This window comes from Ornithorhynchus anatinus, chromosome 3 (genome assembly GCF_004115215.2).
Source record: "Ornithorhynchus anatinus isolate Pmale09 chromosome 3, mOrnAna1.pri.v4, whole genome shotgun sequence".
Lineage (NCBI taxonomy): Eukaryota > Metazoa > Chordata > Mammalia > Monotremata > Ornithorhynchidae > Ornithorhynchus > Ornithorhynchus anatinus.
The window spans coordinates 36502736-36525780 of record NC_041730.1 but is presented as its reverse complement, the minus strand read 5'-3'; positions in this window follow the sequence as shown (position 1 = coordinate 36525780).

Genomic DNA, 23045 nt, shown 5'->3' with positions numbered 1-23045 from the left:
AAAGGTGACTCAAGTCCTTATCCAGGACTACTTTACACAGCCCTGACCAATTGCCTTGGTTATTTCTATAAATAATGTAAAGAATCATAGAACCCCATCTTTACCAGCATGGCAATCTACATTCATAAAGGTATCATAAAAAATTCATATGAAAAGGAAAAACCAGACACTAGGTTGAAATGGGATATTGGATAAACTTGTCCTTAACTAAGAGAGTTCTGGTTAGGTTTGTGTGTTCACATCCTCCCACAACACTTATGTGCATAATAACAATGCTGGTATTTGTTAAGCGCTTACTATGTGCAGAGCACTGTTCTAAGTGCTGGGGTAGATACAGGGTAATCAGGTTGTCCCACGTGAGGCTCACAGTCTTCATCCTCATTTTACAGATGAGGGAACTGAGGTGCAGAGAAGTTAAGTGACTTGCCCACAGTAACACAGCTGACAAGTGGCAGAGCTGGGATTCGAACCCATGACCTCTGACTCCCAAGCCCGGCCTCTTTCCATTGAGCCACGCTGCTTCTCACTTAGCCATGCTGCTTCTCAAGTAGTATGTGCATACTACTTATCTGTAATTTATTTGGGGATATGTCTTCCTGTTCAATTGAAAGGTCCAAGAGTCTGGTCTATTATCTGTCTCAGTCTCTCAGGTGCTTAGTTCAGTGTTCTAAATAAAGTAAGCACCTAATAAACTAAGCACCTAATAAACTACTGAATGATTGACTGATTCTACCATTGCTCCAGTCTATAATTTGACCCGGGATGATGAGAACCGTAGGTTTTTCCTAGCTGAGGTACGGTCCAAAGTGGAAAGATTACCCCTTTTTTTGTACTTAGTTTCTAGCCAAATGTTTACTCTCTTCAGCCAAACTAAAGCAAAGAATTAAGAAATATATCTATGAAATCCTGTAAGAAATATGATTTCCGTGAATTATTTAGATAATTTCCCAGGGATTTTTTTTTACTACATAACCTGGATTTTTATCTGATTCCCCACTTGACTTTGCTGGCATAGCACTTCCACAGGTTCCATGATGCTGCTATTTGGTGAATTCTTACATGCTTTCCCAAGTACTTTTAAAATATCTCTTTTGCCTGTACTAGTGAAGGAGGGGTGGGGCAGTGGAAGCAAGCATTAGCTGCCTCCTCCAGCACACCCCCAGTTCCCACATCTCCCACCTGGAAAATATTACCACATCAACCTCCCCTCCTGCCCCGCCCAAGTGCAAGCTTTGAATCCCAACTGTGCTAGGGAAGTCCCTGCCATTCCCCATATGACTGCAAAGTTTTCACTACCCATTTTATAATAAGAAAAACTATTTTTGTTTTATTCAGGAATTATAGAACATTTTAAATTATGAAACAAAACCACCTATTGGGGATGTCAATAAGATGCTGTCTGAGAATCTGAATCCACACTGTTCCACAAAGGCTGACTGCTACTACCACAGTCTTGTCACCCTCCCACCCTTTGCCCCTTGGGAGCCTGCTTTATGCATTTTAGAACAAAATACTTAATCTTGCTTTCTTTGGGAATTGTAGGCCACTTTAAATAATGAAACATTAAATTCCCAGCAAAGGCTAGAGTATCATTGCCATCTTCTCCTCCCACTCCCTCCCTCTGCCAGCCAATCAGTTCCTGTCCAGGGAGCCAGAAGAAGTGTATCATATATAAATGCCCAGAAAAGCAATCCTTTGAACTGGTAGAACAGACCAAAAATCTCCCAGGGACCAATCATTCTGTAGTCCTTCTTACCTTAGCTGGGTCTATCTTTCTCTTGAACCTCTTCCAGCTCTAGTGGCAGGGAGGTTAAGTTAGAGATAAGTTTACAACTGAAGAAGGAATGAAGGTAGGACTTAAAACAGATCCTCCATTGAAGTGCCACATAATTATCTCCTACAAGTATTAGATAAAGCACTAGGAGTATAATGTTCTCTGACTCTCTCTCATTGTTTTCCACTTTTCCCCTGCCTACATATTCATCTGCTCTCCAATCTACAGGAAGACACAATCTAATGAACACAATTACTCTTGAACTGTGTATACTCAATGCCCTTGGAGACAAATCACATTAAACAAACCACTTCACCTCCATTAGCCAATTCCAGTGAGATAGGAAAGGAATGATAGAATGACACTATCTAGATATCTCCCCAAATAAAATGCTTTTGTTTTCAGTGACTGAGGCTGGAATTTTGGCTGGAATCATTAAAATCAGAGTGTCCTTTTGATTATCATCCAGTCTAAACAAAAGGATGCGGCAATTGACTAGTGAAACTGATTTATCTAGCTAATTTTGATTTTTAGAGGTCCTGTTTAAGTGAAAGGTATTTGCGCTGTCTTAGGCTGGCTGAATTCCACCCTCTGTAGAGGAGCATAGCCTAAGATGCAGATTTTATATTTTTTCTACAAAATGGTCATTGCTGAGTCTTAAACTGCACTAAAAAGTAAAACAAATCACAACGCCGTTCTTACTTTCCACCATAAATGTCTAAGAATTACAGGATAATTTACAGTGTAACTTTAGTGCAATTTAAATGTATAGTAAACAGCAAATAAGTATCCCAGTAAGTAACAACAAAAAACAGCTAATAAAAGAACATGAACAAGAGTACAAAATCACTTTTTTCTCCACTAATAATTTAAAACACTCATAGACAACAGTTAAGGCACTTGAATAGCAATGGAAACCTACCCAACGTCCCCTTAGGAGAAAAGGATTGCAGAAACAACAATGAAAATGCAATCTAGAGATTTTTTCACTGCAATTTCTGTACATACCAATTTCCCTCAAAGATGTGTTCCAGATTTTAGTGCTCTGTGAACTCCTAGACACCAGGGGAGGCAGCAACCTATCCCTCAGGTTTTATGTAAGATTTCTAGGGGGAGAGAAAAAGTGGCATTTAGTTTTTGGGAAGACCATGGGTTGCATAGCAACTAACGCTTTCCACAACCCAGATGCCATCCGAATGCATCAGAAAGTAGTAGAAAACCCACAGACCTATCACAAAGACAGGTCATGAGAAAGAGTACCACACAAATTATTTATTCTTGATATTTTAAGGGACAGAAATGCTGTAAAATAATTTTTCTCCATAAATAAAAAGGATGGAAAAACTATATTGATCCACCTATCAAATTTAGCCAGACAGTAGAAATCTACAGTTCTTACTGACTGAACCACTAGAGTAAGAGAGAAAACTGTGGGCTTATTTATTTCCCTGAAGGGCAATCAGTAGTAGAAGGAGCTCATTTTACAGTGTATTTCTTTATTCATCCTACTTTGATTTGCCCAACTCCCCATTATTCTGTATGTGAAATTTGTGCCTATGGTCTTCTATAAAGTCTTCCAAAAGATGTGAGAAATTGAGACTAATTATATAGAATTTAACACACTTTTGCTTTAACCATTTTTTTTTTTAATCAGAAACATCCAGATGATTTCCCCAATTCTCTATTCCACTCTTCTAGTATAGATCTGGTCTCTATTTCCAATTAATTAATTTTACAGATTAGGTGCAGTATTTCCTGAATAACTTTATAATGCTTCAGTGAAATATTTCTCTTCATCTCCATTTTTATGTCCTGACTAGTATTTAGCCTAATGTTTCTCAACTGGTAAAAAATTAAAAATTTTTGGATTATAGCATCTGTGGCTGTTTTGACAATATTTCCAATTACCCATACTTCCAAATAATTCAGATGGATAATAAGGATTAATTTCCAAGCACTGATCTAAAATGTTACTATTACTTTCCTACTTGTGAAAAGCTGTAAAAGTATCTTTGTCACCATATGAGCCAGATTAAATGTCTTTTATTCATTCTTCCTTTCAATTCTGACACACTACGGTACAGACACTTGCCCATATCCTCAAACGTGCTATGTACATTTTGACTGATAAATGAAATTCAATGAATTCACAAATGGGGAAAATCCTAAGGAAAATATCTTATAAAAAGGCTAATTAACAATTATTAACAACATAATAACTGTGGTACTTAAGTGCTTGCTCTGAGCCAAGAACTCCATTAAGCACCTGGAGAGATACAAGATAATCAGTCCAGGCACAGTCCCTATCCCACGTGGGGCTTATGTGTAGAGGAGAGGGAGAACAGGCACTGAATCTCCATTTTACAGCTGATGAAACTGAGGCAGAAAAAAGTTAAGCGACTTGTTCAAGACCACATAGCAGGCAAGTGGTGGAGTCAGATTAGAAGCCAGGTACTTTCGCTCCCTGAGTCATGCTCTTTCCATTAGACTATGCTGCTTCTCATAGATACCACCACTTTTTCTATTTCAAAGCCCTGCTAATATCCTGTCTCCTCCAGGAAGCCTTTCCTTCCTGACCTCTTCATCTCGCCACTCTATTTTCCTCCCATTCTGCTTTGCTTCTGCACTTGAGTCTGCATCCCTCAGCTCTCACCCCCCAATCCCCAACCTTATGTGCCTATCCCTATTAGCTATCTGTAATTTATTTTAATGTCTGTCTCCCGCTTATGTGTAAGCTTTCAAAGTACAGGGATTGTGTCTAGCAGATCTATTATATTGCAGATGCCCAAGTGTTTTGTAGAGTGTTCTGGTCACAATAAACATTCAGTAACTAATAATAATAATGTTGGTATTTGTTAAGTGCTTACTATGTGCAGAGTACTGTTCTAAGCACTGGGGTAGACACAGGGAAATCAGGTTGTCCTATGTGGGGCTCACAATCTTAATCCTCATTTTACAGATGAGGGAACTGAGGCACAGAGAAGTTAAGTGACTTGCCCACAGTCACACAGCTGACAAGTGGCAGATCTGGGATTCAAACTATTGATTGGTAAGAGGGATCAATAATTAATAATTTATAGAAAGCATAATAATAATAATTTGGTATTTTTAAGCACTCACTATGTGCAGAGCACTGTTCTAAGTGCTGGGTAAATACAGGGTAATCAGGTTGTCCCATGTGAGGCTCACAGTCTTATTCCCCATTTTACAGATGAGGTAACTGAGGCACTGAGAAGTTAAGTGACTTGCCTCAAGTCATACAGATGACAGGTGGCAGAGCCGGGATTAGAACCATGACCTCTGACTCAAACTCGTGCTCTTTCCAAATGGTCTAGTGGAAAGCGCACCACCCGGAAGCCAAAGGATCTAGGTTCTAATCCTGGATCAGCCACTTGAATGACCTTGGCCAAGTCTCTATGCCTCAGTTTCTTCATCTGTAATATGGGGAGTAAGATGTGAAACTGGTAACCTTGTACCTACCTCAGCACTCAGTACATTATCTCACACATACTATGTGCTTAACAACTATCATAATTATTATCATTACTATAGGTCTGATAGTTCTGTTGACTGAAATATGGCATATAGTTTTCAAATGAAAGTGGCTATGAAAAATATTTATTCTGAAACATAAAAAGGATGCTATGAAATTGCAGTCATTTAGCTGATTATATATAGAATAGACAGTGTGATGATGAGATTTCTTGAAAGGCCTATTAAAGTCCATATCTCCATAAAACAGTGCTAATTTCCCAGGAAGTGGATAAATTATTCACTTTCCTGAAATGCTATAAAGGGGATAAAAATAATTTTCAGTCTGGGGCAAATGGTCCTTTAGTTGCTTCTGAGAGACAGTGAGATATTGGTAAATATTTTCGTCAGTCATGTGAGAGGTGGGCAGTTATTTTCTCTAGGATCTCTTACCACAAATTTCAACTCTGTGAGGTCTGACCAGCACTGAAGAGAGTAGAGGTAATGGGGAAGATTGAAAGTGCTGAAGTGTAGCCATTTCCTCATGAAGAATCTTCTTCCTGACTCCAAGGTGGTTGCCGTTGGGATGCTCCCTAAAACTAGTTTTTTTCAGGGGTTGCAGCCAGACTTGGTGATGGTAAGTGCATCTGTTGCTGGGTAAGAGGCAGGCAGGAGCTGCCATTGGTAGACCTGCTGAGACAGAGGTCGGTAGACCATGCACTAGGATTTACACTCTTAATTTTAAGATTGACAAGCTTTACAAAGGAAAGTATATCTAGTCGTCATCAAAGTCCATATTAATCTTTTGAACAAAAACTAAAAACTTCACTCTCCTTTCATTTAAATCAAGGGAACGGGCAAGCAACTGTTATTTTGTCCTCTCCCTAGTGCTTAGTACAGTGCTCTGTACACAAGATCTCCTCATCAGCTAGAGGGGAAGGATCTCTCTCGTTAGTACAAGTATGGGAAGTGGTGGAGTCTACTTCACTGTCAGGCTGGAGGCCTTCCAATGTCCAACCCATTCCCTGGCACTAATGGACAATCCCCTTCGTGTTTCCTGACAGGAAGGAGGTTTCTGGTAGAAGTGGAAGGAAGTGAGTGAGGTGAGGAGGCTCTGACTGCTGCCATGGGGTGGAAAGGGAGGAGGGGAGAGGAGTGAAGTCACATAACACATAATGGATGCCCCAACAATGGAATAGCCCTGGAGCCCAAGGAAGTGTCAATCTGCTCCTGGATGCTGAAAACCACTAACTAGTAAACTAGTATTTGAATCTTTTAGAATCAGCAAGGCCTAGTGAAAGGATTTCAGGACCAGAAGTCATGAGAGCTGAGTTCTAATCCCAGCTCTGGCCCTTGCCTGTTGTTTAACCCTGGGCAAATCAAAACTTTTCTGAGTCAGTCTCCTTATCCATAAAATGGGGGATTGGATACCTGTTCTTCCCCTCCATAAAATTATGAGTCCCTTGTGGGGCAGGGACTGTGTCTGATCTGATTATTCCTTCTTTATCCCCTCATTTAGCACAGTGCTTGGCACAAACTAATTCACATAAAAATTACCATCATCATTGGCTGGAGCTAGATCCATGACTGAAAATGCTTAGGTGAAAGGAAACACTTAGGGCACTTCATTGGTAAATTTTTCTATATGAGAAGGCAAACACTCTAACTGTGCCATGTTACATTAATAGTTAATAGGTTGGATAGTAAAAAATTGCAGTTATAAAAATACAGTGGTTCCTGAAAGACTAGGACTAATTCAGTGCATGAAACGTGCTAAAGAAACAGATCTGGAAAATGTCCAATCACCACCCAATATTTCTGCAGCAGTCAAAACGAGCTGACTTAGAAGTTCATGTTCCCTTTGCTGCACTATTTAAAAACTCCCAGTAGTTCTCTTGTTCTTGTTTAGGCAGGGTGGAGGAGGCATAGAGGGTGATTTGGGAAAGAAGATAATTTTATTCTATCAATAAAGATTTCTTCAACAGCTGTGAATGCTTTTCTGGGTAATGATTGGGAAACTTGTCTAATGACTGCAATTACCAGTAAACTTTTAATGAATCTGTATCTAGCCCAATAATGCATTAATCCATAATAAATAATGATGTAAAAGTCAACTTTTTAGAGGAGATTGGGGGATTTTTTTTATTTTGAAAAATCAAAGGAAGATTAAACTGCCAGCACATTTTTTTTTTTAAAAAGACCTAAATATTTCAAGTGAGAGATCTTCGGAGAGACGGGCAAAAAACATTAAGGAACAATGTTATTGCTACCTTTTTGGTAAGTATGATCTTTCTGGTACAAAGAAAAAAGAGTGAAAGAAGTGTCCACATCACAGAATGACCATGTCATCTATCCATCACTCTGTATTTTCTGCTCTGAAGGGCACCAGAGAAGGAAAAGTGAAATTAAAAGGCAAGGTGAGTAGGAGAGACTCCTTCTGGTGCTTGATCATCATAATTAGGATTGTTTAAAAATAACAAAAAAGTCATTGATGAAGACAGTGTATTTTTGGAAGATATTATAAAGACTTCATAATAAAGCAAATTTCAGAGTTTTTAAACAAAGTGGTTGAAAAGTTGGGTGAAGATGTCCTGAAAAACTCACAGATGGCAGGCTAGTGATCAATATATGACCCACAGAAAATAGATTAAAACACTGATGTCAGCTCTATATGGTACCGTTTTCAGATCACCTTCACATATAACATCACATTTTACATAGCAATGTTGTGTGTGTAGTGTTTTTTTTTTTAAAAAAAAAAAAAAACAACCTGGTTTCACAACCATATTTACAGTTTTTTCCATTGAAAAAGTTTTGTTAAGTGACATCTACAACAGTGCTGCCTGTGGATAGACCATGGAGCTGGGAGTCAGAAGACCTGGGTTCTACTCCTGGCTCCACCACTTGCCTGCTGTGTGAACTTGGGCAAGTCCCTTAATTTCTTAGGGCTTTAGGTTCCTCGTCTGTAAAATGGAGATTCAACCGAAAAATCAATCATATTTATTATATGCTTACTGAGTGCAAAGTTGATGGACATTTTCATACCACAACAAGCTTACCATCTAGAGGGGGAGACACCAATACAAATAAATATAGAAGGAGTGAGAGAAGAGGAAAAGAGGGCTTAGTTAGAGAAGGCCTCTTGGAGATGTGATTTTAGTATGGTTTTGAGGTGGGGAGAGTGATAGTCTGTCACATTATGAAGAGGGAGGGCATTCCAGGTCAGAGGCAAGATACAGGTGAGAGGCTGGTAGTGTGATAGATGAGTTTGAGATACTTGTAAGTAAATTGGCATTAGAGGAGCGAAGTGTGCAGGCTGGGTTGTAGTAGTAATAATAATAATTTTAGTACTTGTTAAGTGCTTAGTATGTGCCAAGCACTGTTCTAAGCACTGGGGTAGATACAAAGTGATCAGATTGTCCCACGTAGGGCTCACAATCTTAGTCCCCATTTTACAGATGAGGTAACTGAGGCACAGAGAAGTGAAGTGACTTGCCCAAGGTCACACAGCTGACAAGTGGCAGAGTTAGGGTTAGAACCCATGACCTTTGACTCCCAAGCCCAGGCTCTTTACACTGAACCATGCTGTTTCTAGTAGGAAACCAGTGAGGTAAGGTAGGAAGGAGCAAGGTGATTGAGTGCTTTAAATCCTATGGTAAGGATTTTCTGTTTGATGTGGAGGTGAATAGGTAATGACTTGGAGTTTCTTGAGGAGTGGACAACATTTTTGTTGGAAAATGATCCAGGCAGCCAAGTGAAGTGTGGACTGCAGTAGGGAGAGAAAGGAGGCAGGCAGGTCAGCAAGGAGGCTGATGAAGTAATAAAGGTGAGATAGAATGATCATTCAATCACTGGCAATTATTGAGCACTTACTATGTGCAGAGCACTGTATTAACTGCTTAGAAGAATATGATACATCAGAATTGGCAGACACATTCCCTGTTCACACTGAGTTTACAGCTTACAGTTTAGGGTACTTGGGTTCACATGGCAGTAGTTTGAATGGGAAAGAAAAGGAGGTTTTAGCAATGCTGTGAAGGTTGAACTGACATAGTATTCTGACTGACTGAATACGTGGATTGAATGAAAAAGAGGAGTTGAGGATAACACAAGAATATGGGCTTGTGAGATTGGGACTATGGTAGTGCTGTCTATAGTTATGGGAAAGTCAGTGAGAAGATGGGGTTTGGGTGGGAAGATAAGGGGTTCTGTTTTGGACATATTAAGTTTGAGGTGTCAGCAGGATGCCCTAGCAGGGATTTCTTGAAAGCAGGAGGAAATGCAAGATGACACAGAGGAGAGAAGAAGACTGGAGTTTTAGATTTGGGAATCACCCACATAGAGATGAGAGTTCAAGCCATGGGAGCAGGTGTAAATGTAGATGGGTAGAGAAAAGAAGGGGAGCCAGAATGAGCTGAGGGACTCCCACAGTTAGGGATGGGAAGCAGAAGAGGACCCCTCCCCCAAAAATACTGTAAAGGACCAGTCAGAGATAGGAGAACCAGGAGAAGACAGTATAAGTGAAAGGTATCATGATATTTCCCTGAGAAGGGGATTGTTAACAGTGTCGAAGATAGTTGAGAAATGGAGGATTAGAATAGAGTACAGGCCATTGGATCTGTCAAGAAGGAAATAATTGGTGATCACTGAGAAAGCAGTTTCTGTGAAGTGAAGCAGGCAGACGCCAGATTGGAGGGGATCAAGGACAGAATTGGAGGAGAGAAAATGAAGATATGGGTGAAGACAACTCACTCAAAGAATTTGAAGAGGGAGATGGGATGGGAGATGGGGTGATAATTGGATGGAGCCGCGAAGTCAAAAGAGAGTTTTATTAGGATTGGAGAGACATGAGCATGTTTGAAAGCTGTGGGTAGAAGCCATTGGAGTTGAAAATGACAGGTAGGGAAAGGGGGTGGGTAAGCACTTTAATAAGGTGCGACAGGATGGGGTCAGAGTAGCAGGTGGAAGGGGTAGATTTTGAGACGATGCAGGAGGTCTCTTGAGATACTGCTGGGAAAAGAAGGGGCTGTTGAAGAAGGGGAAGAAGGAGAGAGGGACTGGAGAGGTGCAAGAGATTTTAAGGATATCATGCCTGATGGTTTCAATTTTCTCAATAAAGTAAATAATAAAATTCAATACCTGATCTATCTCCTACTTAGACTGTGAACACCATGTAGTACAGGAACTGTGTCTTAATTGTCTTGTATCCATCCCAGCACGTAGTAAATACTTAAATATTATATAACTACTGTAACACAAATTTATCAGGTAAAATAAAAGGCTACGTTTGCACCAAATTTTTTTTTTTTTGGCTAACTTGGCTTTCATTTGTAACCTCGTTTGACAAAATGAATTGTTCCCAAATCAAGACCCACTCTTTATATCCTCCAAATAAGGCATACTTTCATGTAGTATGAGAGAGAGCGATCTTCCCAAAAAGAAGCTGACAAAAACTTGGAAAGTCAAATTGGTAGTAGAATAAAATCTCCGCCCCTGTCCTCTCCCCCTCCCTTCAGGCTCGCATCTCCTCCTGCCTCCGGGACGTCTCCACCTGGATGTCGGCCCGCCACCTAAAACTCAACATGAGCAAGACTGAGCTCCTCATCTTCCCTCCCAAGCCCGGTCCGCTCCCAGACTTCTCCATCCCCGTGGATGGCACGACCATCCTTCCCGTCCCGCAGGCCCGCAATCTCGGTGTCATCCTTGACTCGTCCCTCTCGTTCACCCCACACATCCTATCCATTACCAAGACCTGCCGGTTTCACCTCTACAATATCGCCAAGATCCGCCCTTTCCTCTCCACCCAAACGGCTACCTTACTATTACGGGCTCTCGTTATATCCCGGCTAGACTACTGTGTCAGCCTTCTCTCTGACCTCCCTTCCTCCTCTCTCGCCCCGCTCCGGTCTATTCTTCACTCCGCTGCCCGGCTCATCTTCCTGCAGAAACGATCTGGGCATGTCACTCCCCTTCTTAAACAACTCCAGTGGTTGCCTATCGACCTCCGCTCCAAACAAAAACTCCTCACTCTAGGCTTCAAAGCTCTACATCACCTTGCCCCTTCCTACCTCTCCTCCCTTCTCTCTTTCTACCACCCACCCCGCACGCTCCGCTCCTCTGCCGCCCACCTCCTCACCGTCCCTCGGTCTTGCCCATCCCGCCGTCGACCCCTGGGCCACGTCCTCCCGCGGTCCTGGAACGCCCTCCCTCCTCACCTCCGCCAAACTGATTCTCTTTCCCTCTTCAAAACCTTACTTAAAAATCACCTCCTCCAAGAGGCGTTCCCAGACTGAGCTCCTCTACCCCCTCTACTCCCTCTGCCATCCCCCCTTTACCTCTCCGCAGCTAAAGCCTCATTTTCCCCTTTTCCCTCTGCTCCTCCACCTCTCCCTTCCCATCCCCACAGCACTGTACTTGTCCGCTCAACTGTATATATTTTTGTTACCCTATTTATTTTGTTAATGAATTGTACATCGCCTTGATTCTATTTAGTTGCCATTGTTTTTACGAGATGTTCTTCCCCTTGACGCTGTTTAGTGCCATTGTTCTTGTCTGTCCGTCTCCCCCGATTAGACTGTAAGCCCGTCAAACGGCAGGGACTGTCTCTATCTGTTGCCGACTTGTTCATCCCAAGCGCTTAGTACAGTGCTCTGCACATAGTAAGCGCTCAATAAATACTATTGAAGTGAAGAAGTGAAGTGAATAAAAGAGACTCACAGTTAATTGCTTAACCTCATTTTCAATCATACTTATTGAGCACTTACTGTGTATAGAGCACTGTACTAAATTGCTTGAGAGATTATGGTATAAGAGTTGGTTGGCCTTCCCTGCCCACAGCGATCTTATAGTTAGTCTAGAGAGGGACGTCTCTTGCTTCAATTCCCTCTCTCACCAACCAAAGCTGCTGATGAGGCTAAAGTATGAATTAATTCTCATCTTCCTCTCTCCACCATTTCTGCTGGATATCTTTGCTGATAAGACACAGAGAGACATGTAAATGTGAAAGGGTGATTAGGAAAAGAAAGGAGTCTAGATTACCATTTGCTGACCATCATCAACAGGGCCTTAATCTGGATTTCTTTCTGCAAGAAAATCCCTTTACTATCTTTAGGACCATTTAGCATGTTATTTCTACAGGGCACTAAGTGAACCCTTTTGGACCAAAAGAGTCTGATTGCCTAATTTGCTATTGAGAGGGATGAAAATTCTGGGAATACCAGTTCACTGATTCCATTCTCTGTGCATCTATATTCTGAGAAGGCAGAGCAGGCAACCAATCAAAAACACCACCAGCAGTGGAAGAGCAAGGATAAACCAGAATGCAAATGCAAACATATCCTCCAACTTATAAAAGGGAGGTTGACATTCTTTCATGACTGTCACTGCTTATTCTGGAAATTTTTCTGCATCCCTCTAAACAGTTGGAAGGCTATCTTTCGATCTAATGTTAACATCTGTGACTAAATATGGCCAATCTCCCACTTCGCTGTTACTATTTCAATTAACTAAAAAGTATTGTATAGGAGAGAGGTTTTAGGCTAATATGACTTGTATGTCTAATGTATTTTAAAGTGCATTGTGCCATATTTTGGGGTGGAAGCTATGTCAACATTTTCATAGTAGGCCTCCTCTTCATTTTCTTGCTGTTGGTTGCTCCTAGTTTTGATTTTAATATCTTGATTTAACTTTCCCCCATTTTTCACAAGAGAGTGTAGAGGACAACCATTCTAAATACTCAGTAATAGCAGTCCAAACAGGGGAGGGTATAATGGAATGTTCTGCTGCTGAAGTCTCAAAGAGAAGCAGCATGGCACAGTGGATAGAGCACAAGCCTGGGAGCTAGAAGGTCGTGGGATCTAATTCTGCCTTCGCCACTTGTCTACGATGTGACCTTGGGCAACTCATTTTACTTCCTCTGTGCTTAGTTACCTCCCCTGCAAAATGGGGATTGAGACTAGGAGCTTTGTTTCCACAGGGACTCTATCCAACCCAATTTGTTTGTATCCACTTAAAATACCATACTTAAGCATTTAAATACCACAATTATTATTACTGCTATTATTATGATCTCTTTTATAACCCCTGAGGCAACTGTTCTCTTTACCAGCTGTCTTATACTTCCTGTCCGCAGGGACAGGGGAACAGGGCATGAGACTATACCAATATTACAGAAACCCAAACGAACATGGTGGTAACATACATCTTAACACTCTTGAGCATTGGTGTCTTAAAATAGTCACTTGAAAGGGGTCCAGAAAGGGAAGTTACTCTTCCTCCACAGGTACAGGCAAGTGTACAAGAGATTCTCAGTGTGGTCCACATCCCACAGATATAATCTCACCATCTGGGACATTGTTTTCAAACTAAGGAAATTTTCTTAATCTCAGTGGAAATTGTAAATTTAAAGATAATTCAGTAATTTCTCTGATTCTAATCCTAATCTGATTCTCAATCCTAATGGCATTGAGGAACTTTTAGTCTAACCTTTTTTTGAATAAAATTTCTTATGAAACAAAGAGTCAAGTGCTTTCCCAATTTTATCTTAAACTTCCTCTCTCGATCTATTAAACAAAAAAAGTTAGAAGATAGAAAAATATTTTATGCCAAATTGCATATTCTTTGGGGGAAAGATGCACCTTTGTGTGGAACCAGACTCTGGAATTTGAGCTACAGAAAAAATTAAAAGTTGACCAATGTGATACAGTGGTAAAATTAAAAGAAAAATAAATCAGACACTGATTACAAAAGGATAGATATCAAAAACAGTAGTATTGACATTCTAGTTAGTATCTCAGTTTTTGGTTTTTTTTCAATTTATGGGTTAAGAAAACTTCTGCAGGGGATGCTTCTGCTGATGGAATACAAGTTTTGGTCTAAAATTATAATAAGTATTTCTATCAGTATAAAAGTGGCATTCCTAAATACTAGGCACAGCTGCTTGGTGCAAGACATCAGTGGCGTATTCCCTAGTTACACTATCTTTCAGTTCCCCAGCTGGGATCACAACATAGTCACAACTCAATCAAAGCTCTTAATTAAGAAGACATTAAAAATAACATAGCTATATATGAATGGTAGATGAAGCAATTAGCATAAAAAACAGAAAAGCAAAAGGCAATTCTCAATCTAATTATGTTAACATGTGGCTGTATATACTCTAGTTTACAAAATCTGCATGTAATTTATGATTTGATATTTTTCCACTACTTCAGTAGAAAAGAAATAGTATTTCTTCCCTTTCTAAAATGTATTATGGTATTTTAATGTTTTACCAACTGTCTAATATTGTAGAACATGTCTTTTTTTAAAAAGCCTCTTTACATAGAAACTAGAGTTTATATAGGCAGGAATAATACTTTTGCTTAGAAACAAGCTGTATTCATTCAGCTCTTTGCTGCCTGTGAAAACCTGAAATAGATCAAGGGACAGGACAGGTGAAAACTGGGCTGTCCGGTATCCAACTGAACAACTGACCATACCAGTAAGACAACATAAAAATGAATTCTACCAAGATTAGTTCTCTCTTAAAGACAATGGAATGAAGATAAGAATTTCTCATTTTTCAGAATTTGATATGGAGAAAGGAAAATACCCAAAAATACTAAAATGTCATATGACCACAAATTAAAATCAATGAACAATCCAGTGCCAAGCTTTAAAATTCTATCTTCTGGCTTTATGATTCAATATATTGGAATCTTTTCATTTCTAATATGGAGATTGGCCATTTCATTGCTCCACAAACTGAAAAAACACTGTCACTATAATTTGAGTCTACCTCAGTCCTCTATTTTTTCTTCTTGGTTTCACTTTTCAGTGTTTGAAAAGGCCTGTATCATAAACTTCCACATTCCAAGCCAGCATTAATACCCTATACTCTGTTCTCCATTAGATTTTAGGAAATTCCAGGGATAGAAGGTGCAGAGACATAAGGAGAAACGAAAGAGAGAAGAGGGGAAAAGATGAGGCAAAGACAGGAGATAGAAAAGGAAAAAGGAAGAAGAGAGAAGAGGAGCATAGTAGTAGACAACGGCATTTATTAAGTGCTTACTGTATGAAAGTACTATACTGTGCAGAAAGAAAGAATACAAAGGGCGATAATAAGCCAGGATCCCTGGATCTTAAGGGACTCTCAACCTAAGAATAGAGAGGGGAGGATGCTGGTAACAGACTCAGAGGGAAAAGGTAAAATAACACAAAATCAGCCTGAAAAAGGACAGGATGAAATAAAATAAAGGCAGTAGTGTACTGTGGCTAAGAGAGCAGAATTTCAGGCACGTCATAGCTCACAACCCAACAGTCACAGTAGCCTCCTTGACTGCATCCTTGGCAACATTCTACATTTTGTCAAAGTGGTGTAAAACTGCTCCAGTCCTTCCCTCCATGATGGAGTGAAGCAGGTCAGAGTGGAGGTTCTGGGATGATGACAGGGGGCAAGTCTCAGTTACTAGTGAAGTGACTCAGAAGTAAATGTCTCATTTTCACCTGTCCTTGAGGATTTTATGATCTACTAGAGCTCAGGAAACAATATAGTATCCCAAATAAGTGACTCTGAGGTCTGACCATTTAGACAGTTTCTGAAAATTCTGAATTTCTTTGCCTACTGTGAATAAAAAACTTTTTCAGCTGATTAAAAGGGAAAAGGACATCCCTTGCACTCCCCCCTTTTAAATTGTTTTGAAAATTTCCATATAAGTGGTCCTATTCTTTTCAAGTTGTGAAAAGCAGCATGGCAGTGGATATAGCATGGGCCTGAGTCAGGAGGACCAGAGTTCTAATTCCAGCTCTATCACTTGTCTGCTTGGGTGACCTTGAGCAGGTAACTTCACTTCCTGTGCCTCAGTTAATTTATCTGTAAAATGGGGATTAAGACTGTGAGCCCATGTGGAACATGGACTGCATCCAAACTGATTATCTTGTATATACCCCAAAACATAGAACAGTGCCTGGCATATTGTAAGGACTTAAATATCATAAAAATTTAAATTATAGAAATATCAAAACATTGACAACATCATGGAAGGAATTTTCATTCAAACTGGACTATTCCATTTGTTTTATTTTTAAAAGCAAATTCATAGGTTTTGCCTGAAAGATTTCACAGGTGTTGAATGACAGCTGATAAATGGCAGAGGTATGATCGAACAGCTGGTAATTAGTCAAACAATGAGACTCTAAAATTAAACCAAAGTAAGAGGGAATGGTGGATGTACATATGAGAGTAAAATTATAGGAAATAGTTATTTCTATGTTGCTCAACTTCATCCTAATATGAAAAGAATGAGCAGTATTTAAAAAATACTTTACATCAGATGCCAGAACAGCATAATCTGAACATTATGCAGCCACACATCAAGAACAACCATACAAACAATATTAGCCTTGCAAATATTTCCTGGATGTCATTAAATTTTCAAAAATTCCATTCAGCCAACACAATTTATATTGAACAGTTTTATTAGTGACATCACTTTCTCCACTGAGTTATTCCCTATCCTTCTACTCTCCCATATCACTTCATTAACAACAGAAGATCTTGCAGAAAATTCAGAGTTCCCCTGTGATAACTATGGAAATCAGATTAAGTGGACATAAATGAGGGACAGAGAATATAGTCAGTTTTAGTGAGAGGTTTGTTCAGAACAGCTAGAGATCCCACTGCAGGATGGCAAGGGAATTGCAGAGAAGTAAGGAGAAACTACATTTCCCAGGAAAACAAAGGACTGACCTTTCTGAAAAACAGTAAGGGGTAGACCTAGATAGGTCTCAGTCCCTGAGGTCTCTTGGTAAGGGCCAAGAAAGATCCCTTTCTTCCAAGCTGGTAGAGAAAGAAAGGTTGACGTCTCCCTTTTCAGAGTACCTCTAACTGGGTAAGAAGATTCTATCCCCTAATTCAGCTGATGGTAACATGAATCAGGGAAATAGGTATTGGTGATAGATTTTGGAGTTTTGCTGGCGTAATCTTAGTCTAGTTTACATCTCAATTTGAATTTACTTGCATTCTTTCCCATTGTATTGCTGATTAAAATATAATTTGTGAACAGACATGGATAATCAGATTTTTACAGTTCTTCAAGTATTCAAACCAAGTTCCCTTCTAATTCCAGGAAATATTTACGAGGATTTCACATTTTATATTCTCCCTGCATGCCCTCTCATGCTCAGCTCTTTCTATCTCCTATATCTTTCTATTTTACTCCCCTTCCCTATTCTAGAGATTTCTCTCTTGCCCCTGGCTTTTCTTCCATTCTTGAATTGACCATTCTCAAACCTCTCCCAAGGCTCATCCCTTTCAATTCCCCAAATGTTGTGTCTTTGTCTCTGCTTGTCAGTCTGCTTCCTTTTTCCCCATCATGAGTTCTCATTCCTTCCATCTTGCTGGCCTTTCTATATTCATCTTGTTCACCTTTTCAACAGTTTATTTCACAATTGTCCCTGCTTCCTTTTCAGCGGCTTCCTAACCCACTAAACTAGTCCCTCTCCTCCCTTGTCCAGACCCTTGAGGACAGACACTTTTTTAAAATTCTAAACCCTCTTCTAATCAATCACTGGTATTTACTGAAAACTTACTCTGTGCAGAATCCGGGGGAGAAAGTTTTGTTCACCTCAGAGGTGCACAGATATGACCATTAGTCTCTCACTATCCTGGAGACAGCTCAAGTGTGGTAGCAGTCTTTTGGGACTATGAAGCCACTCTGGGTTTGAAGCAGCATATTACAGAAATGTATCCTCCTTGACCCCTCTTCAAAGGTATTTGTTAAGCACTTTATATATCAGGCACTTTTCTAAGCACTGGGGCAGATAGAAGCTAAACAGGTTGGACACAGTCCCTGACCTATATGGGGCTCACAATCTTAATCCCCATTTTAAGATGAGGTAACTGAGGCACAGAAGTATAAAGTGATTGCCCTAGGCCACACAGCAAACAAGCGGCAGAGCTGGGATTAGAAACCAGGTCCTTCTGACTCCCAGGCCCATGCTCTATCCACTAGGCCATGCTGCTTCCCCATTGATCCTCACCATCGAACACCTTCAGCTTTTGCCTACCCTACCTACTCAAAAATATTTTCTCAAGAGGGGCTAAGGGAAAGTACAATGAAATGGAGTTCATAGAAATCTTCCCTGCCCACAATGAATTTTTGTCTAGAGGGGGAAACCAACAAAATAAACTACAGAGTGTTAGGATATGTATATAAATGGTATGGGGCTGAAGGCTGGATGACTATCAAAGGCTTAGAAGGTACCGATCCAAGTGTATAGGCAAAGCAGAAGTGAGGGCAAGTGAGGGAAATGAGGACTTAGTATTGGAACTAAGTGGCACTAAATAACTAAGTGCCACTAAATCATTTCTGTCATTCTAGCCTATATTCTGAATAACATCTTAGTTTCTCCCTAGGTTGAAGCCTGTAAGCTCAGGAATCTGGGTTCGAATTGGGTAAATGGATCCTATACTAAAACAGTGGGATGATTTGAGGTTTGCAAGCGAAATGACACCTATTTTTAAAATTTGGGAGAATTAGGTTTCAGATATATTCTATTAAATTTACATGTGGAAACCACCTACTCATTTAACAGTAGCCAGATGAAAATGATATTCATTAGCTCGGGTCCAGTACCAGAAATCAGAAGTCAATAGTGGTTGCCAGGACAGGTTATTAGTGGGGAGGAGATGGCTGAAGAAGAGAACCCAGCTGGTGCCTTCTAAAGAGTCATTTCTGTCATTTGAATTTAATTTCTGAAACTGCAATTCCACAAAACTCCCACTATAATATTCTCAAGTAGCAGGGAAAGCTTCAGCTGAAGGTATTCTATAGTGCACCTGGATCAACGAGAGCAGAGGAAGGTATATTTCTGCATTTGCTGCCTCAAACCCATATTGCCTTCAAAATCCCAGAAAACTGCTGCCATGTTTTCATATCATATTTTCATACCAGTGCACTCTGAGGTGTACAAAGGTTTCTGCCCATTACCCCAAGCCTGACACTACTCAGTTCTGCTATAAAGCAGGTTTCAATGGCATGTTTTTTTGGTTAGGGCATTTGTTCCACCACACAAACATCTTTGGAACTATTTTGTGCGCATGTGCACAGCAGGGAGTGCGATATGAGTTCTCCTTAACATAAAAAATGCAACCCCCATAGACAGTGTACCACTGTGTGCACAACCCATTACTAGATACTTGCGAGAGTTCAGTGAAATTATAGTCACAGTCGCTGCTCTCGCCCTTAAGGAATTTGATAGGCGACAGGTAGACAAATTTCATATATTTATTGGGAGTACATTTTCAACAGTTACAGACCTTCTGGCACTGGGAGGTGGAAAAGATCGAATACTGCTATGGGGCTAAGACAGGTGATAATTATAATTACCTTTACAACCTTAGAAAATGGTCTATGCACTGAGTCAGTTTAAAATGTATGAGGTGCCAACATTGTCAAACCTAGGGGATAAAATTAAAACTAAATCATGCAGTCTAGAAATCATCTGCCTTTCTGTATTAATTTGATAGTCAAAATATATTAATTGACTTTTAAAATTGAAAAAGTGACTCATCTGTTCACATAAAGGGATGGCCATTACATATTAAATTTATGCAAACTAACTTATCTGGGAAGTTTTCAACATTGAATCAGGTTCAAGTGAAGGTGGATGGATGGAATAACAACACAATTTAAACTAACCCCAAACTGACAAAAACTCAAGTATTTTTAGAAATCCAAAAGATTATTTACACAGTTACATACAGCCTCTTTTCTCCCAAGAAGTGATGACTTATTTAACAAAGATGATATTCTAAAGAAGAATCCACATCAAACTATAACGAGGCAGGAATAACAGAAATTCAAAACTTACCCGTTAGTTTCCAAACCATTTTCCTGGGCCAGCCCCAAATTAACTGGAGCAGTGACAATTTTCAGGAGATTTTGGAAATAGAGACAAACAATATGGTTGGTTTGGGTATCAGGCTTGAGTTTTTCTTCTATTTTGTCAATCCTCCATCAGTTGGAACTAAATTACAGTATTTCTGACTACCAGGGCTGGAAGGGGATTTTTGTTCTGTTTCTAAATCAGGGTGATTTTGCACTCAGTTCCATAACACCCTGGCCTAATTCACAATTAAATGTCTTAGATTTCAGTGTTTGTAGCTTTTCTTTCCAGGTAAGGGATTTGATTTCCTCTCTTAGAGTTGCCACTGGCATGGTTTAGCTGCCTTTCTTGCAGCCCCTTTGAACTTTCCTACTATCCCCTGCTCTTTCAGGCCCCCACAGTAGTCCCACCCCTGTCTCTGGGCTGGCCCATCATTCATTACCAGTCCCATACTTTCACTTTTTTTTTTTTAATTCAGCCACCAGTCCTTCCTTTTTCCAAATTAAAGCCCTTCTTCCTGTGATTTACTGATTGATGGGAAAAGGACTTGACTTCATCTGTAAAATGGAGATTAATATTGTGAGACCCAAGTGGGACATGACTGTATTCAATCTGATTAGTTTGTAGCTACCCTGATAAAGAGGAAGGGAAGGGTAGGCTCTTCCAGGCTTCTGACTTATCCCACCCCAACTTCAGCCCCAGGTAATTTCAGGGCAAGGAACCTGAAAACCGGGAGCAGGCAGGGGATAGGGTTAAAAACAAAGTAAAAAAAATAAGAAAAACAAAGAGCCATTGACAGCATCAGTTATAAAGACAGGAAAGCAATGGGAAAGGTGGTGAACTTGGAGTGTAAGGAGGCTTTTCTGTTGAGATGTACCCTGATCAATTGGGGATGGGGAAAAGTGAATTGTGGTGGCAGTAGGTGTATGGTGTGTAGAAGGAAACTAAGCAGCGTGGCCTAGTGGAAAGAGACCGAGCCTGGGAGTTAGGAGACCTGGGTTCTAATTCCTGCTCCCTCACTTGCCTGCTGTCTGACTTTGGTCAAATCACAGAACTTCTCTATTATCAGTTTTCTTATCTGTGATGTGAGGATTAAATGCTTGTTCTCCCACCTGTTTAGACTGAGTCCCATGTGGTACAGGGACTGACTTGATTATCTTATATCTATCCTACTGTTAAGCACAATATTTATCACATCAGTTCAGTGCCTAACAAACACCATAATTTTTAAGTGGCAGAGCTGGGACTGGAACCCTGGTCTCATTCCCAAACCCATCTTTCCTCCCCACCCCCCACTAGCCTAGACTGCACATTCTGTATCAAAAATTCTCAAAGCTTTTTGTGATACTATTAATATTTTAACCCCAAACTTTATAAAGAAAACCACATCAAATGTTGAGAATGAATTCTGCACCAGATGTGTTAGCTAATTTGATTTAGTAAACTAGCACTTGAAGTGATCTCCTACAAACTAGAAGCAAGGGAAGCTGCCTGAAGAACTAGAGCTCTTCATCCCAGCTCACTTCCTTCATTTCCTATTAACTCTGAAGAGCAGCACTGCCAAGTGGATAAAGCAGGAACATGAGAGTCAGAAGGACCTGGGTTCTTCTAATCCTGCCTCTGACATGCGACTGCTGTGTGACCTTGGACAAGTCACTTCACTTCTCTGTGCCTCATCTGTAAAATTCTTTCATTCAATCGTATTTATTGAGTGCTTACTGTGTGCAGAGCACTATACTTAGCGGTTGGAATGTACAATTCGGGAACAGATAGAGACAATCTCTGCCCAACAAAAATGGAGATTAATATTGTGAGACCCATGTGGGACATGACTGTATTCAACCTGATTAGCCTGTAGCTATCCCAGAACTTAGTACAGTGTCTAGCACATAGCAATTGCTTAACAAATAGAAACAGAAAAAACAAAACACACTCTTCTAGAGCAGATGGAAACTTCTAATGAAACAAGTCTGAGACATTCCCTAGACATTCACTCCCTGTCCATTGCAAAAGAAATAACTACATAAAAACTTGTCACTTTCAAAAAGAGTTGATCCCATTTATCAAATAACAGTGTGCTCCAAAATTACTTTATGGTTGTGCTACTCTAGGTAAGCTGGCGTACTGCAAAGCAAAACAAGTTTCTGACTATATTGTATTGCTTTTCCACCATAGTAGAGTAATGTACCGTAGTTTTGGGAGCTACAGTTTAATGTTATTTGTTTCAAAATGCAATCGTAGCATTGACCCCACTGCCAACCCCACAGATGAAAACAGTAATGGAATAGTCCAGCTTGGAATAGTCCCAATGATTGATAAAATCCTTCCACCTAACTTCAGAACTTATGAATTTATTTATATCCTCCTCAGTACTCTACTTATATTGACCTCTCTAGTACTAAATATTTTTATATTTGCCTCCTCCATTAGAGTGTGAGCTCTTGTGAACAAGAAACTTGTCACTTTGGAAATACAGAATAACAAAGTGCCTAGTACACCACTCCAAAAAGTGAGGGTGGGGGTTAATCAATGCCTATCTTACTACTACAACAACCACCACAAAAATGGAGTGGAATAGCCCCACACCTAAGACAAGTCACTCAGCCACGCACTTATCTTCACAGTACTTTCTATTCAAAGGCTTGCAAACCATGAAATGCTATCCATACATACAGGTGTGGTGGAAAAATTGATGCCAGAATGATACTCCCCAGTACTTTGTTAAAAGATTACACTGACAGTAAAAACCTATCTGCCTTACTTCTTCCAGAATTACAGCCGAATGGGTTGAAACTCAGCTCTAGGATAAAATACGGTCCCACATAGAAAGGCACAGTGTCTCCATATACTGTACCTATTCCAATTCCAATGTTTAGTCCAGTGCTTTCTTGGCATATAGTAAACACTTAAATACCACAATTATTATTAAAAA